General features: G+C 56.1%; 2 protein-coding genes across 2 annotated transcripts in view; one reads left to right on the top strand and one right to left on the bottom strand.

Annotated features, from left to right (window-relative positions):
- The window catches only part of SLA (Src like adaptor), a 33755-nt gene extending 23379 nt beyond the window's left edge, over positions 1–10376 (bottom strand). Inside the window, exon 1 of the mRNA XM_008255928.5 lies at positions 9699–10376. The gene's annotated coding sequence lies outside the window, so the exon portion shown is untranslated. The remainder of the gene's footprint in view (positions 1–9698) is intronic.
- Positions 1–17368, top strand: part of TG (thyroglobulin) — a 229632-nt gene that overhangs the window by 165712 nt on the left and 46552 nt on the right. The gene's annotated exons all lie outside the window — the stretch shown is intronic.

Genomic DNA, 17368 nt, shown 5'->3' on the forward strand with positions numbered 1-17368 from the left:
AATGTGTGTGTGTAATGCACACAGACTATCCCATGCAGACCTTGTAAAGCAGGTGTGTAATGCACAGGCTATCCCATGCAAACCTCACGAAGCAGGCATGTGACATGCACAGGCTATCCCATGCAGACCTCACAAAGCAGACGTGTGACATGCACAGGCTATCCCATGCAGACCTCACAAAGCAGACGTGTGACATGCACAGGCTATCCCATGCAGACCTCACAAAGCAGACGTGTGACATGCACAGGCTATCCCATGCAGACCTCACAAAGCAGACGTGTGACATGCACAGGCTATCCCATGCAGACCTCACAAAGCAGGCGTGTGACATGCACAGGCTATCCCATGCAGACCTCACAAAGCAGACGTGTGACATGCACAGGCTATCCCATGCAGACCTCACAAAGCAAACATGTGACATGCACAGGCTATCCCATGCAGACCTCACAAAGCAGACGTGTGACATGCACAGGCTATCCCATGCAGACCTCACAAAGCAGACGTGTGACATGCACAGGCTATCCCACACAGACTCCATGCCATGGGTGCATAATGTGCCCAGGCTGTGCCATGCAGGCCAGCCACCACCTCGGTCCTGCTCCTCATTCTTCTTGGATCCCTCCCCCCACTCCCCCAGCTGCCTCTGGGCCTGAGCCACCCAGTCTGTGACCACTGAGGCCTTTGAGTGCCTGGGGAGAAAACTCTGATGCAGGTGTGTGCTGGCCTAGCCCAGCTCCTCCCTCACCACAGTGCCCTCAGCAATGCCAGTTTGTCTCTCACCAGACACATGGTAGCAGGTGTCACAAAGCACCAACAGATTGTGCCCTGAACCCCACCCCTCCAGGAGTGCTGGCACCCACTTCCCTCCAGCCTGTGGCCTCTGCCGACCAGAGCCATGTCTGAGCGGCAGGCTGGCACCTTGATGCCTGTCCCTCCCCTTCCTTCACCCACAGCCGTACAGAAAGCTAGTCAGGAAGAGGCTGCCGACTTTCACCGTGAACTCTGACATCTCCGTCCTTCCCAGCAGCATTCTACGTCTCCTCACAGGCTCTCGTGGTATTTTGGGGGCGATCCCTGGTATCCAGTAAAGGAGGAAAAAGGCGAGAATGTGCAGCATTCAGATAGAAAAACGGGGGTCCCCGTAAGAAATTCAAGTCCAACCTACCCAGGGTCGCGAGCCGAGGAAGGTCGAGTCACTCCTGCCAGCCCAGGGGCTCCGTCTAACGCACGCCTTCTCTCCGTCTCTCGCATTCCAGCCCCTTCTGTCCGCTGCTCGTCTGCTTTGTGAGAGCAGGGGCTGCGGCTAGCCTAGAAGCCCTCCAAAATCACCCACCAGAAATCTCCTCGGTGGTCTGTTCCCTGGCTTCCTCGTCTCCACGAAGGAGTTAACTGAGACGAGAGAGGCTTTCATTTGAGCGGAGTGAGAATGCCCCCCGGAGAATGAGAGCTGGAGGCTCCCTGATGAAAACTGCACAATCTGATTTAATCTGTGACAGTTTTATGCAGTGGCTGGGAGTGGGAGAGAGGGGCCCGGAGTCGAAATTGCTTCTCGGAACAATAGGAAAAGGGCAAAAGAGAAATGAGTTAATTAACACTGACTCTGAGGAGGCGGGATTCCTCCGCCCCGGCCTCCGCGGGCTGGTCCCGAGGTTCCAGGTCAGGGAGCCACAGTGATCGTCCTCTCGTTTTCCCTCCAGCCTGTGGATCAGTGAGGCTTGCTTTGTGTGACCTTGGGCCTCAGTTTCCTCTTTGGAAAAATGAGATGAATGAGAGATGATCTCCAAAGAGAGAGCCTTTTGACCTCATTTAATTTTAGCTATCAAGACTCACTGTCTTTTTGAAAGTTATTAATAAGAGAGCAGGTTCATCGCAGCTTCGTTACGAAATCCCGCTAGACAGAATCCAAACTTTTTCTTCATGTTCTTCAGGATCAGGGGAAGGCCGGTAACACGTATAGCACCTGCCATTGGGCGGGCAGTCCATGGACACCCGTGAAACCTGTGTTGACCACGTCCCTTCGTCACGTGGAGGTCAGGGGTCAGCCCACCTGCCCACAGTCCTAGAGCTGGAAAACCTCGTATCTCCGGGTTTCAGACCCTGTGCTCTCTGCTTGGAACCTTGCTGCTGTCTCAGGTCTCTGGTCAGCTGGTCAGTATATGGCTGCTGGTCACCGTGAGTGGACATGTGGCATGCAAGGGACGCACGCCTGCAGGGGGTCGCCATCAGTAATGCACCACTTGTGTGCTGGCAGCCTTTGTGGGTGTGGTTCCTGTCTCCCACAGCCTGGGCTGTTTGGCTGTGCACTTTGCATTGTCACCAAAACACGAGGCGCCAGGCTTCTCAGAACCTGCCAACTCCACGGGAGAACCAGGAACCAAACCATTGGCGACTGTGGGGTGTGAAAGCCTAGTTGGAGATGCACCCCCTTTCCTTGGTCACGGCTGTTCACACCTCCCCAGGACCTCTAGGGCTCGGACCTCCACGCCTCGCGTAGAAAAGCCTCATACCCATCATGTACGAGGGTACGTCCAGAAACTCATGGGAAAAATGGAATTGCAAGTTCATTTTGGTGCGAACAAATCTGAGATCCATGCCATTTTTTGCATAATATACATTTTCCGGGAACTTTGGAAGACCCCTTGTATCAGAGTCTTAAAATGCTTTGCACCAAAATAAACTGACCTCCTCATTCCATTTTTCTATGAACTTCTGGAAGTAGCCGACGTTGGCTCCAGCAGCAGCAGTGACCCCCAGAACAGCCCCGCCACTGGGTCAGTCAGCTTCTGTTTCCTGCGAGCCAAGAGGCTAGCTCTTGGTGAGCCCCATACCCCAGCCTTGTTGCCACAGTGGCCTGTATGGAACAGGTCGGCTAAGGGATGTGTCCAAGGTGATATAGAGAGGAAGAAGTAGAACTGGGGTTCCAACCAGGCCTGCCTGACTCTAAAACCCGTGCTCTGAACCCCCGGGAAGTGCTGCCCATTGTCCACCCTCTGTCCAGTCCAAGAAGGGAACATAAAAGTGACTTTTTTAAAAGTCATAAAGTGAACTCCAGGGACCATTACTTTTGAGGGGAACCCTTAGCAGAAGGGCCCTGGGGGCCCTGAGGTGTGTGGGGGCTATTGCATGGCCGTGTTTGGAACCCCAGATCTGGGGAACCAGCTGTGGGGAGCAGACGGGAGAGTGGAGGCAGGGGTGCTGGGAGCACCGAAGCAAATTGTCTGGAAAACCAAAGTAAACAAGCAGGAGAAAGACTAGCTGTGCTTACAGTACCCCATCTTTGTAACAATCCAATGTGCATGGGGGTGTACGGCGCACAGAACAATAGAAAGGGAAAATTCACAAACTGTTTTGCAGGGTTTTCTCAGGATGGTGAGCTTACCAATGAATCCATCAATCTATTCTGTACCCGCTTCTACAAGACCCAAATTCTGTCCCGTGTGCATGCGTTGCTTGCATAATCTGAAGCCTTAAAGGGCGGATTTTGGAGGCAGATCCTGGCTCCCCAACGCCTGGCTCTGTGTCCTTTGGCACGTCACTTCCTTCCTCTGAGCCTATGGGAGTTTTGTGAGGGCTACCTCACAGGTCATATCGCAGCAGAGATGTGTTAGAAGACAGTAGCTGCTACCACGTCTGGGTCCTGGAGGTGGGGGGTCGAGTGGGCAGGTCACAGCAAGTCCTTTCGCATCTCAGCTCCTTAGGGTCCTCACGGTTGGTGGGGAAAGAGTTGGACACAACGGTGGCCCATGGCTCTATTGCCCTAACTGTCTGCACCCCCACGACTGTTGCTGTGGCTCACGTAACCGTCTCCCAGCCGGTTCAGCCCTGCTCGTGGGCTGACACTTTGCTTGGGGGAAAGCAGAAGGAGCTCAGGGGCTACACATCTAATTCTTCTCCCTGCCAAGAATCTCAAAGGATTTCCGGGGCACCCGCACCACATCCTGACCCACTCAACAGGTGCGCCTCCCCAAGCACAAGACTGGGGGCTGCCTGCCTGCCAGGGTTGCCTGCCCGTGACCTACATTATTCCCTGTTCCCCAGTGCAGGGTGGCTGCAGGTGCAGCCACAGGTCTTTGCCCTCAGCCCATCTTGCTCGCCTTCTGCGGAACTGCAGAGGAGAGTCGTGGCATCACTGTGGGCTCCTGGGCTACGGGGCGAGGGCGAGACACAGAGAGCAAGTGGCCAGCTCGGTGGGGCTCAGGCATTTCTCCAGTCTTCTCAGGCCTGGCTCGAAATCAGAGGCACGGGAGAGCCGCTGGGAGAACTTGGGATAGCCTCCTCTAGGCTAAGGCTCAAACTGTGTTTTAAAGAAAGCGTCCTTAGGAGCCCTCCAGACACAAGCGTCTTGCTGGGTGGGATCGGAGCTTCGCCATCTTGCCCCTCCACTGCTCTGGGTACAGCACTTTAACCCTGGGATATCATAAAGCACTCATTGAAAAAACTGCAGATCAACACCCTCGCATTACCGAGGCAAGGCTCAGAAAGGGCAAGCAACCTGCTCAAGGTCACCCAGTTAAGTCTTCTGTGCACCTTGTACAAGAAAGTGACGGATCATTTATCAGTGTGGCTGCTGTGTCTCGGAGCCCCTTCTGCTCCTAGGGACCTGGAAAGTGATCTCACCTGTTCTCAGGCTCACAAAGAGGCATTCACCTGAGACTGGATTGGGATGGAATTGTCCCAGGGGACACTTTCTGGTCATTCTAAGACATCATGAAAAGAAGAAGAGGGCTGCCCAGTCCTGGGGCAGCTTTGAATTTCACCCTCTGTAAAGTCCTGAACCTCTGCTCTTGATTGCTGGTTGTGCTTTGGGGGTTTTGATGGCCGTCGCCATATCTGCTTGGCTGGGCTTCTGCACTCAGATCAGTGAGAGCAGGGACTGACGGCCAGGCACATGGCTGGTGTACCAGCCTCAGTGGCCCTGTCACGGGCAGGTGGAGTGCAGGGGTGCAGGTGAGGGACACCTGGCAGGCAGAGGTGGCCACTGAGGGCCATCTCTGACATGGGCCTTTGCTCCTCTCCTCCTGCAACGTCCCCACCACCCAGGACGGTAGGGGCCAGGGCGCCACGTGGTCGGGGATTCTGTTGGATGCAGAACACATTCCTCAACAAGAACCATGTTTTAAATGGGATTTGGGCCCCGGGCCAGGCCCCGGATGCCTGCACACCCTGTAATCTGGCTGGCATAACAAACCCTGGCAAGAAGAAAACAACAACAAAGACCATTATTTTCATCCCCAGCAATTACACAGAACGGGCACACAGGGGCTACAGAATGGGCCTTTGTGAGTGTGTGGGAGGCAGATGGAGACCTCCCCGGGAGGCTGTGTCACTCGGCATGCAGGTACGGGCATCAGAAAGGTCTGGCTTTCTGTGACGTCACGCTTCCCAGCAAGCCTGAGCCATGTGTTTCGTACATTTGCGTGAATCGCCCGTGTTACTCAGAAGCTTATCAGTGAGATGGAAATGGTGTCGTGGCTTAACCCAGCACGTGCGGGCTGTGCCTGAGTCACTTGTCAATCACGCAGATGTCGGGCCACCCTGGGGTTCTTGGGCGCAGTGGGTGCCCCACAAGGAGAGAGGAAGGAAGCGGTGTGCTTGGGAGAGAGTGCATCAGAGATGTGCAGATGCAGGCTTATTACTGAGTGTGCTGGGGAGAAAAGTCCGGATTCTCACTGTTTGCCCATGTCAGCCGTGTCAATACCACCTTGGGCTGATGTCCGGCTTCCCTTGGGACGCGTCTGGACCCCAGGGGTGGGAAGAAATGTGCAGAGAGAGACTGGAGGGAAGCAATTCTGTGCTGAGGCTGTCTCCAGGCAGCTTTCCTTACTTGGAACGGCAGCCTGCAGACAGCTCCGTTCTCAAAGGAGAGAGCAGGCTGGATCCACTGCGTGGGGGCCTCAGTGCGATGCTGAAAGAACGCATACTTGTTTCATGCTCCAACAAGCCCCCCTTGCACAGAGAAGGAGATTGAGGCTCAGAGAGATTAAGTTTCTTGTTCAAGGTCACACAGCTATTCAGGCATGGGGCCAGCATTCAAATCCTAGTATTCTAGTTCTTTTTACTCCCAGTCCTGATACCACCAATACCTGCATCCCAGTTTGATAAAATTTTAATCCAAACGATAGATGCTCTAGGAGCTGGGGCTGCTGGTGAGACCAGAGGAAAACGCACGGAGGCCTGGGACCCAGGATGCCCACTGCCTTGTGTCTCCAGGCGCCCTTGCCTCTGACCACAGAGAAGCCACCCCATGGCAGCCAGCCAGGGAGCCAGCTGTCGGGGTTCTGCCCTTCTGCTCTGAGCCCTGAGGTTGCCGATGTGGTGTCGTAAAATCACTTGGACAGTGACTCCAATATTGCGAGCACAAGAGTGAACCCCATTTCCCCCATTCATTTTGACTTGTCACACATTATGTCTTTAGAACACACGGTGGGTCTACTCTACTGTCTTCCCTGAGGTGACGGGCAAGCCGCTTTCTGACTTTGGCCATCAGTTAGTCAGTCTACCTCTCTATACATGGTGTGTGTCCAGGCGGCGTGCCCTGGCGCTTGGCAAGGCTGAGCACGGGAAGCAGGCGCAGGCGGGACTCACAAGTATGGAGGAAAGGTGAGTCCACAGTGTCTTAGATGGCGCCTCCTCGCCACCTGCACAGCTCTGCATGGTGTATGCGTCGTTGTACTTGGACCTCAGGTGGGACTGGGGAAACTGAGGCTGGAGCAGTCACTTAACTGGTCAGTGGTGGACACAGGGTTTGAATCAAGGTGAGCTGGCTCTGTGCCACCCACCATGCCCTGGGGTGGAAGGAAGTGGCTGGAGAGTGGCGTAACACCGCCATGCCCTGGGGTGGACGGAAGTGGCTGGAGAGTGGCGTAACACCAAGCTTCGCTACTTCACAGCAAGCTGCTGGTGCGCTGTTCTGTGTGCTCGGGGGCCGTCCATGACCGACGGGCAGTCAGTGGGCCGCTGGGCATACAGACAGAGCGGAAGCCCGAAGCAGCCACGACGCAGGGGGCTTGGAGCGTGTGTTCCAAAGGTGCAGGTTTTAACCTGGCTGCGCAGGAGACTTGGAAAGTGGGGGCAGGGAGGAGGGTTGGTGGCACATCTGTAGGTCAAGGGCAATGTGTCCCTCTCCCAGGGCTAATGGGAGAATTGACTTAAACTGACTTCATCGGCTGCACCGGCTTTCCTCGCTTCCTCATCCCCAAGCTCTCGTTGGTCCCCTCGTGAAATACAGCGTCTGTCTTCACGCATTCATTTCATGAAGGGTTTAGTGAGCACCCCGTCTCTGGATAGCTTTCCCAGGACGGCATCCATGTTGGTTCTGGTCCTCAGTGGGAAACCTTGCCCTGGCAGGTGCCTGGTTCCTCCCTTGCACTCAGTCCATCAGGTTGAATGACTGACTGTGATGCATACGAGGGGCCCCATGTATTGCATGCAGGAGGTGCTCTGCTCTCAGGTCTGCCTGCCCCGTCCAAGGTCACCATTTTGCCTGCACTGCAAGCCAGAGGACCATTGCACTTTCCTAGACTTTCCTCGGGTCCCTACTTTGTTCACACTACACACAGACACAGAGACAGACAGACAGACACACACACACACACACTCTCCAGCCGTGGTCCAGGCTGCCTGCTGCCCAGAGAAGTATGACCTACTGAGCCCCTGAACCCTGAGGCCCCTGTTTCTGTCCACGGCCAGAGTTACCATAATGAAATGCACCCCTCCCTTCGTGGTGCCCGGATGGGAGGAAGTGGTTGGGACAGGCTGTTCTTGGTTCCTTCAGACCTGTAGTAGAGTCAGAGGGTGGGGAAGTCAGTCGCATGGAATAACCTCAATGGGTATTTGTTGAGAAAACGGACAGACAGATGGGTCAATGTCCAGCAGGGCCCTCGCTGCTACCAAGAACCAGATGGTTTGCTAGGACATGGTAGAAGCCCTTAAAGACACCTTCTGGTTCCAGCCTCTCTCAGAACCAGGGAGAAGGAGCCCCTGCTGTGTGGCAGGTGCAAAATGAGAACCCAGCAGCGTGTATTACTGCAGGAAGCCGATGGGGGCATGCCGGGCCAAATGCTCTCTGTGTCTTTAAGATAGGCCCATGCATCTCGGAAGTGTGTTGCCAACCCCCACAGCTGTGAGTGAGGCAGTACCTCTGTCTTAGGAAAAGGATCTCAGTTGGCTGAAATGCGATCCTCTCCGTGCCTGCTCCATTTGTATCAGACAGAAGAGCAGTAAGGGGATGTGTTTGGCAGGTTGGTGGTATTGCAATTTCAACCACTGTGTGTGCCCTGCTGGCTAACAGAGGGACTGGTTATTGTCTGCTTAAGGGTGGTGCTCACAGCTGCTGCGTCTGACTTAGCACCTCCTACAGAGCACACACAGCGTAAACTTCTTTCCAACATTCAAGGAAGCAGGGCTGCTTTTTATGGGGGCTCAGAGAGGTACAGTGACTGTCCAGAGGGGCTCAGTTCATCGGCGGCCCACCTGGAGAGCTGAGCCATGGGTGCTTCATCCTATCCTATTTCACTTTTGTGGTGTATTAACCACTCCAAACTGGCAGTCTTCTAACTGGGGCGTAGCAGTGGCAACAGAACTTGCCAGAATGTTCATCCGGGCTTACTTGCCTGTTGTCAAAGGACCACAGCCCAGTTTGCTAGACTTGCAGGGCCATGATTGTAGTGGATAGTAGAGTGGCCGCTCGCAGACTACAGAATGCATTTCTCCTGCCGGGACAGGCACTGTTGTGGACCCTGGCCTCTGTCATCCACCACTGTCAGTCCCTGGGAGCCCCTCCCTGCCTCTGCCTCCTACCAGCTGGGCTACTTGGACAAGTCACTTCACCTCTCTGAGTCTTGTTTTCTTACGCATCCAAAGCAAACAGCAGGCGCACAGGATGGCTCTGAGCACTGCAGGCCCCTCCCCTGTCACTCAGAAGAGGGAGGCATCATCGTCTACTCAACAGAGCTCCAACTAGGACATCCTAAGGCCAAAGCCCCAGTACCAGACTCTCGGGATATGTGGGTGCCTCAAGGAACGGGTAGCATGTGCCACATTGCTTAGAAAGTTCTAGGTCTCCCAAATGTCCTCGGATCCCAGCAGGCTTTCAGAGTTCGTATGCTTCCCACGTTTCCCCTTCCTTTCATCCACCCCTCCCCATGCACACCCCTTCACTTGTGTGCTTGTCACTGACCTCTGGCTGTGCAGACCCAATGTGCTCAGCCACCTGAGCCCCACACGCCGCAGCGGTCAGGACCCCAGGGCAGCAGCATGCGCTGAGCACCCGCTGCGTATCTGAAACCGGCCTTGGCCTCCAGCGTGTGTTCATAATCCACCAATGCCCGTGAGACTCAGGTGCCATTTCCCATTTCACAGATGAGAAAGTGAAGGTCTGGAGAGGCCTCGGTGCCTTGCCCAAGGTCACACAGCTAGGAAGTCTAACAGCAAGTCCTAGGTGCCCCCGCAGGCTGCTCTTGGGCCAAAAGAACTCCTCTGGCCGGACAGAGGCTTTTGCAAGCCCCAGCCCTTCTTTGCATAGCTCAAGGCCTCAGCCATTCACTGAGCAACTACACTGTGCGAGGCGTGGGCTGGGGCCCCAGCTCCACTGTGCGCCCTTGGGGGCTCTTGGCTTCAGAAAATCAACCCTGCCTCCTGTACACCAGAAAATCCCAAAGTCTGTCCCTGCCCCGTCCCTGCCGTCTCCCCCAAGATACCTGCAAAGGCCAGGCCTGGCCTCCCTGGGAGTCAGCTGCGGAGGGGCTGGAGGGGACACTGGCGGCGTCACCGACTGTCCATCAGCTGCTGCCACTGGGGAATGAGCAGGCGATGGGGCCTCTCGCGGGTGTGCAGGAGCCGCCCAGGCTAGCAGGCAGCGCTGCAGTCACTAAAGCCTCACACTTCCTCCTGCGAGAAGCGAGCAGAGCGCGGGCTGGTAGCGGGGCAGGTTCCTGTTTCTGTGACCACACCGAGCAGGCTTCTCTGCTAAGACGGGGAAGACAGACGCGTTATCGATATTTTTATGTAGCGCTAGAGAACAGCGGCAGCTCACTTCCCGAGAGCCAGGCCCTGGAGCAGCTGGCCCTCTCTCTCTAACGAAAGGTTGCCTGGGGCTGTCGCTGTGCCCCGTGCCTTCCCGGAGCTGGCTGCCGGGCTCACCCCCTGGCCGAGGCTTAGAGATGCAGCTTGCCTTTTCTGTTTCCCAGTTGGTTCCGTTGCCTTGTGTCACTAGCGCTGGCTCTGTCTTCCATGAGTGTCAAATCATCAGAGGCCTGAAACAGCCCCCACTGCTCTCCTCCTCTTGCTGGGTCATGACCAGCAGATACTAGAAGGTTTATGAAAAACAGCTTCCCCCCGAGATGCTGGGCTAAAAAGCCAGGGCGACTCAGTGCAGCGTGTGGGCTCGGTTGCATCCTGCGTCACGGCAAAGACCATGAACGACCAGGGCGGGGGTGGGGTAGGAGCTTGTGCAGATACGCATGGGGTTGGATTGAGTCAAAGGCAGTCCCCCCCCGGGGGGGGGGGGGGCGGTGATAATGGCATTGTGGTTATGGGGGTGGAGGGTGGGAGGACGCTCCAGGTCGTAGGGGGCATGGGTGGAGGAATCTGGAAGTGAGCTGGCACCATGGCTCTAACTCTCCAGTGGTTCACAGAGAGAATAATGCACTGGGAGACTTGGAAATGAGAGAGCACACAAGCATGGCGCGGTGTTAATGCTGGGTGACTCTGGGCGAAGGGGGTACCAAGGCACTTCAAAGACATTTGTGGGAAACAGGATTAAAATGGAAGTGTGTTATAGTGCAAAAGGCGTTGAAATCTGTGCATACAATAGGCTTCCCAAAAGCTAGTGAAAAATGCGTATTATTAAAAACTATGTGTAGATTTCCATATTTTGCATCAAAATATGCTTATCTTTTAATTCTGTTTTCCCACAAACTTTCCAAAGGACACTCATATGAGGTGTTCATTGTTCTACTCTTTCAGCTTTGTGATGGGTTTGAAACTTTAATGTATATTATATAGCATGTATCACAAAATGCATCCTGTATACGCACATGTCTGTCTGTCTGTGTAAAACCTTCCTGTTCACACTGTATGAGTCTGAAGCCAGGAAACCCAGATAGGAGGCGTCTTGGAGGAAGAGACAGACGGTTCCAGCACGCTGATTCCAGCATTGCTCTGGGAGTTGCCTGTTGGGCTGGGAATGCTGGCTGGCCTGGCTGGAGTGGCCCTCTGAGAGCCCCCACAGAAGGGACAGAGCATCAGAGTGGGGTGACTTACCCACAAGCTGCCCCCACCCAGAGCCAGGGCAGAGCGCGGGCTGGTGGCAGCCACCTGCGACAGTCATTTGGAAACTTCACTCAGTGTAGACGAATTGCGATCTAAATCTGGAAGGCACTCTGTACTAGGCAGAGGCTTCCTCAGATGACGTGTGACGAAAGCCACTGTGTGAAGAGCATGCTGGGAAGGGGCGAGGGGAAATATGGCAGGAGACCAAGTGGGCAGTTGCCTAAACAGGCAGAAGTGAAGCTCCCCGCAGACGCACTCGGCGGGGAGGAAGACGGTGTGGCACTCAGGCCGGAGGGCCCGGGAGTGCCGTGTTTGCTCACTCTCCCGTTTTGGCGGTTACCGTGCACCCACCCCTGCGGTTCTTCTCGGAGCCCACGCCCTCGCTCCATCCTTTCTTCCCTGAAGCTTCATTGAGAAGCTGCTGTTCCGGGCACATGGGCTCCAGCCCTGAACCAAAGCAGGCCACGGCCCTGCATGCCTGCTGTGGGGGAGTCATGGGACAGAGATGTGCCTGCTAAGGAATTGCACTGGATGGATGCGACTGGGCCAGGGAGCTGTCTCTCGGGTGTCACTGCGCTGAGACCCGGAGGAGGAGGAGCCAGCCCGGGGCGTGCCGCTGGTTAACACAGGCTGGGGATGCTTGGGGACAGACAAGGCTGAGTAGAGGCAGACACGTCTCATTGCAAGGGTGTGTGAAGTGGGCTCCCCTTCGTGGTCCCAGGAATTGGAGCCCAGGTCAGGGTCGGTCCCTGCCCTGCCCACTTCCAGGAAGTCACTGGGAGACTGGGGCCTGGTGTAAATCCCCCTAGCCTGGAGTGATTCCTGGGTAGCTGAGAGGAGGGCCAGGGGGGTTGAGAAATGCTCCTCAAACTGGACACTGTGAGCAGAGCAGGGGTCAGGTGGAGGTGTGAGCTCGGAACCGTGGTCCACAGAGCAGGTGAACCCTGCGCTAACACTGGCTCCTGTCACAGGCCTCTCTCTCTGGCTGGTGGTTCAGAAGGTAGAGCTCTGTTTCCAGGGACCCCCAGGGGTTAGCAATTGCTGTAGTGTTGATAGCATGGGCCACAGCTGGGCCACAGCAGTCTGTTGTGTGTATGCGTGGGATGAACTAGGCTGGGTCAGTGGTGACCAGCATCCCTGAACCTGACCTAGTAGCTGCCAGGAGCACTCCCTCCAGGTCCCCTCCCCTGCAACCTAGTGGTGACAACCAAAAATGTCCTAGATGTCATCACTGTGCCCTGGTGGAAGGGCCAGGAGCACTCAGCAGAGAGACACCTGTGCAGGGTCTTTCACGGACTGCGGGGGCTGCTGGGGTCAGCCAGTCTCTGGCTTTCACAGGGACTCAGCTCTGCAGCTGGCCACGCTGTGCTCCCCAGTGTACATGGCAGAAGGAAGCAAGATGGCAAAACTCCCCCAGGCTGGCTCTCTGCCTGGCCTCCCTCGCCCCCAGCACAGAAGAGGGGCAGGTGCACCACCTGGGCACACAGACAAGGACAAGGAGGTACACAAGGCAGGGAGCGATCGGCCTCCTTAACAAGGGGCAGTTTTCAGAGGGAGGGCACGTGAGCCATAGACTGCTCAGCACAGGAAGGTCAAGGCCTGTGGGAGGGCAGAGGCCCCGCCCAGGAGGATGGAGGAGCGTGTTCCCTTGGCATGCTCCCTGAGCGCCCTGGCCCGACAGCTGCTCCTGCCATCTGTCTCCCACAGCACACCCTCATGGTGCATGAGGCTTTCTCCCTGACCTGCGACGGAGCCCTGGAGCACAAGCGTGAGGTCGTCTCGTGCTCAGGCCTGCATTTGTCCGGTCAGTTGTCCACTCGGTGAAGCTCGTGAGCATCCCTATGTGCCAGGACCTGTACCTGCACAAGACTTGCTCCGCGCCAAGCAGGGCTACCCCTGCCTCCAAGGAGCTCACGGCCAAACCCTCGTCTGCCCTGTTTCCCAGCCCCGCCCCAAATCATGTCTGCCGCGTGTGTGTGTCGAGGTGCTGAACTTAGTAAGCGTCCATTGCAGACTTCTCCCATGGAGGGAGGACGGGGGGATCCGCAGATAAAGACAGAGGGAGTTCTGCCCCTCCCTGCCCTGGTGGAGTTCACAGCCTAGTGGAGGAACCAGTCCCATGGCAAAACCCCAGAGTCTACAGGAAGGAACAGGGAGGGAGGGAGCCAGGATCGGAGGCAGAGTGGAAGCCAGGGCTCCCAGTTCCAAAGAGGACCAGGTGAGACCAGGGTGGATTCCCTCCCAGCAGTGTGCTCACGGTCAAGGTCATTGACAGCCTCAGCCAGCCCAAGAAGGAAGACACAAACACTTGGCAGTGATGCCCCTGCCGAGGACCGAGTCAGCCAGGCTCCACTTCACCAGCCAGGAGACGGTCACAAGATCGGGCCCCCAGGACCATGTGTGCAGGAAGCAGCTGATTTCTGCAGGACTTTGTAAATTAATTAGCAGTGAATGCCCAGGCCGGTGGCCAGAGGCAGATTTTCAAGACGCCAGCCCACACAGGGTTGGGGGTCGCTCAATTAGGTCTGAGCAGTGGTCATCAGCTTCATTAACATGACACGGCTCCCTGGGTAAGCGGCCAGCTTTGTGCATTGGAAGTTGTCAGAGCCAGGCTGCAGCTGAAGAGCGTCCTAAGCCAAGCAATAGGAGGCTCATTTCTCCAGTTTCCATCTCGGAGGGACTCCGGGTTGGGGAGGTTAAGTGTTTCCAAGACAATGCATCCATCCGTGGCAGGGGTGCAGTGTTTAAGCCCCACGCTTGGTTAAAGTTCACAGCATGGGCCAGTATTCGCAGGTTCCCAGCTCTACTTGGAGGTTTTATTTATATTTCCGGGAAATTTAGAAAGTCAGAAAGGCAGCCTTGGGAACTAGTAAGCTCACTGTCAATGAGGAGAATCAGGAGTAAGCTAGCCCGCCCCGGGCAGACAGGTCAGAAAGTATTTCTTTATGGCATGCAAGGCATTGTGCTTGGTGCCACAAAACTGTCGATGGGAGTCTCATATCTGGAGGGAAATCTACATGAATGTCCTTCAGATGAGTGACTTTCAAGATGCCGTGCAAGCTAGACCATCTCTGAGAGTCAGGTGTGTGCCCCTCTGTGGCTGGATGAGTGCCAGCTCGCTCACCCCTTCGGTAAAGAGGAGCTGAGCACCTTCTGTAAGAACTGAGTCCGAGAAATGAACGAACAATGCCAGAGGACATGGCTGAGGGGGTGGGGGCGGCAAGAGACCCCTCGCGCTGGAAGGGGGGGCTCGTGAACTGCGCCAAGTGAGGCCGGCAGGGAGACCAAGAGGAAGAACTGTCGGTTCAAGGCGATGGCAGGTGCAGAGGGCTGCTGTGGAGGAGTGGGGAGAAAGGAAAGCGAGCGAAGATTCGGGGATTGCCAGCAAAGACAGCTGGCTCCCACGGATGCTGTACTTTCAGTCGCCGTCCGTGGCTCCACTTTGCCGGAGAAACTGAGGCTTGGGTTTAACTGCCTTTGTCACTGGGCGGCTGAGTGACACCGGAGTCCAGGCCCCCAGCTCTAGAGGGTGTGTGTTCACTCCCCGGTCAGACCTGCCTGCCGCCTCCGTCTTTGGGCCTCTTCACCATGTGCTTTGCCTCTGCTTCCCCTACCTGTGTGGACATCTTACCCCCTGAAAGGGGCACGGGGTAAAGGGCCCTTCAGCCCCGCCCAGAGCTCACCTTGTCAACACCTGTGCCCAGAGCTGCCCCGCAGAAGTGAGCGTCTTCTCTGAACTCCCTTGGGGTTTGTCTGCACCCAGGACCAGGACACATGCATCTTGGGGTCAAGATCAAGGCAGGGATTCAGGGTACCTGGAAGCTGTTGACCTTGCACAGGTTTCTCTCTCAGCCTAAATGATGTCATAACGCTACTCGGTCCTGGGAATCATAGGGTAATGTGTTTATATAAACTTGTGAGGGACTGTTGAACACAGAAGTCCCTCTCGTCTTTCCAAGGTAGGGCATAAGCTTGGGAATGCAGGTCGTGTCTTGTACTCGGCCACAGAGCCCAGCCCCAAAGAGCTGAGCCCCAACTAGCCATCCATCAAATGAACAAGTGAAGGCGGGGCCTTCGGAACAAAAGAAGAATTTATGAAAATTATAAGCGCACTGAGGAAACCACTCTAGGGCAGAGCAGAGCCCCTTGCTGCTCTGGAGAGAAGAGTCCACCTTAGCAGGGCCATCCCCAAAGTCCGAGGAGGTGAGCTCTTTGGCCAGGGCTGGACCTCATATGTGCTGCTCAGACTCTGGGTTCCTTTGGGCGGCCTCCTGGCCCAACAGTGTTCTCCAGAAGGAAGTGGAGGCTTCCTTTCCCACTGTCCCCCTCTGCTGCAAAGAGTTACACAAATATGTTGATTTGTTAGAGCTGTTCTCTTCCGCCATTGCTCAACCTAAACGTAGGGCCTGCACCCTGGGGGAGACAGCGCTGCTCTCGGCCTTGCGAGCGTGGATAAGGAGGTTAGCAGGTCGGGAAGTTCCCTGAGCAGGGCCTGCTTGCAGTCTTTTGCAACCTCGCTTTCTCACTAACTTCCTGTGGATGTGCTAAGCCGTGACACTCTGTTTCATAGAACCTGGAGACTTGGGAGCTTCTTCGTTTCGGTGGATATTAATTCAGTAGCTCCGTGGGCCCGCCATGAGGCTGAGCCATGGAGCGCTGGGGAGGTGAGGTGGGGCTGACGCATGCCCTGACCCCTAGGAGCTCAGCGTAAGTCCAACAGGCGCCCGGAATGGCCCACACGATGGGGCAGGGGGGCGGGGCTTCCTGGGCTTGGGAAGACCAAAGGAAATACTGGCAACGCTGCAGTGACCCTGAGGCTGGCAGGGAGCTGGGCTTCAGCTGAAGCTGGAGTGTGCTAGACAGGTGGAGAGCTAGCCAGGGTCCTCTCTGCGCCTTCTCCGTCCTTTCCATTGCGGGGAAGCTTCTGTGGGACCTTGTCTCGAGCCTGCCATTCAAATCCTCTGCCCCTCTCAGATCCACCAGGATGGCTGACGGGGGGAGCGCTCCAGTCAGCTGTCTCCCCTTCTGCTGCAGTCAGCCACGCCCCCACTGTCCTCGGCATTCGTGTGGATTCCTTCCAGCTTGCTTCCCCTGTTGGCTGCTGCTGCACAGGCTCTGTCGAGTTTTGTCTGTGACTTCACGGACACGGGGTGGAGCGGCTTCTCCCATCTGAGGCCCAGCCAGGCTCAGGGATGAGCCTCCTCTCAGGGCCCAGCCAAGACTTAGTCCCTTCATCTCCCTGAGGCAGAGTCTGCTGGAAGTGTCACGGCTTCCTTTACCCCTGCCTGCCCCGGACCCTTGCTCCTGTCCTTTGCATAAAAGCTCACACCCAAGAACTGGCTCGTGCCACGCGGCACCCGTGGATGCAGAACAGCAGGGCCCGTGTTGCCTGCCTGCCGCGCAGCCATTGCCACCGGCCCTGCACGCGTCCTGGGGCAGGGGGCTTGCTGACCCTTGGTGGCTCTCAGCAGAGCAGAAACTGTCTGCAGTGACGTCCCAGCCTGCCCTGTCCTGCAGCCCACTCGGAGAAGGGCTACTTCTGATTGGCTAGTGGGCTCATCCACACTTCCCACGGTGCTCCTCACTAGCCAGAAGGCTTCAGGTAGGCATCCCCCGTGGGTTCATCTGTGGTCAGTAGGGACAGGCTCGGATGACTCAGCTGGTGCTTACACCATAGACGTGAAAGTGACTGGAAAGCGACCAGAGTTCTCAAGTGATGGTTGCAAGGGAGTGCTCTAGAATGTTCTTCCTGTGCTCTCAGGCTTGGTTTTATGCACACCAGTCACAAGATCGCAGCTCTAACAGAAAAACGGAAGAGGGCAAACAGGCTTCATTTCTAAGCAAAGCGGGATCTTAACGAGGAACTTAGAAACTTCACATTCTATCTGCTCTTGGGTGTCAGTCCACAGCCAATCCTCCGCGCAGGATGAAGATGGCCTTGTCAGCTCTGTTTGAGGACAGAGACAGCGTCCTGGTTGTTCCAAGGAGGACAAGTCAGTAGGCGGAGGTGGGGGCCTTGTCAGGGCCATGCGGGAGCTGTTTCAAGGTGGTCTCAGCACCACCTTGCCCTACGCCTCCACCACTCTGACGTCCAAAA

Source organism: Oryctolagus cuniculus, chromosome 6, assembly GCF_051225735.1.
Source record: "Oryctolagus cuniculus isolate XC-2025 breed Fujian yellow rabbit chromosome 6, ASM5122573v1, whole genome shotgun sequence".
Lineage (NCBI taxonomy): Eukaryota > Metazoa > Chordata > Mammalia > Lagomorpha > Leporidae > Oryctolagus > Oryctolagus cuniculus.